This window comes from Penaeus monodon, chromosome 19, assembly GCF_015228065.2.
Source record: "Penaeus monodon isolate SGIC_2016 chromosome 19, NSTDA_Pmon_1, whole genome shotgun sequence".
Taxonomy (NCBI): domain Eukaryota; kingdom Metazoa; phylum Arthropoda; class Malacostraca; order Decapoda; family Penaeidae; genus Penaeus; species Penaeus monodon.
In genome coordinates, this window is record NC_051404.1 from 10,489,524 (window position 1) to 10,490,349 (window position 826).

The following is an 826-nucleotide window of genomic DNA, read 5'->3' on the forward strand; positions in this document are numbered from 1 at the left end:
ATCTCCACAACCTCCTTAAACTTTTTTGCATTCTTTTTATTTCATTTTTCTAATTTTTAAGGTCTCCATAACCCTTTTCCTTTCCATCTCTTTAACCTCCTTTACTTTCCCCTTTTTATCTTCTTCTTTTTTGTCATCTTTTAAACTTTCTTCTCTTTATAATTTTCAGTGTCCACAACCTCCTTCTCTCTCTCTGTTTCCTCTTTTACATCTCTTCTTTTTTGTAACCTCTTTCCTTTTATCTTATCTTTTTGTTTTACTGTCTGCGTAACCTCTTTCTCCTTCTCTTTTCATCTTCCAGTTAACCTCATTAACCTTCTTTATTGCAAAGTTGCTTCGTTTTTTTTTCTTTCCATCATATCCTTGTACCTTCTTTGCAGCGTCTTATCAGTTTTCTTTTCTCTTTTTCTACGTTTCCTTCCTTTTCTTCCCTCTTTATGGCCTCTTTGCTCTTTTTCATGTCCCTTTCTCGTTCTCTTTTTCAACCATCTTTCCCCTTTTCCTTACCTTTCCTTTTCCTTTCCTTTTCTCTTCCTTTTCCTCCTGTTTTCCATCTGCCCCTTAATTACTTTCATTTCCTTTTGAATGTCTTATCATCTTCTCTCTCCATTTCCTTATCAGTATTTCCTTCTCTTTCCCTTTCCTCTTTTCTTTTCCATCACCCTTTAATTCCTGGCAGATTGTCTTTTGTTTTCTTACGGCGTGTAACTCCATAAGGCACTGGCCTCCTGACTGGTAGGGACGCAATGATATCAATCAACGTTCCTGTCTTTCAGGTCCGGATGATGGAGTCGAGACGTTGTGTATGAGATAAGGTCTCGGCAAG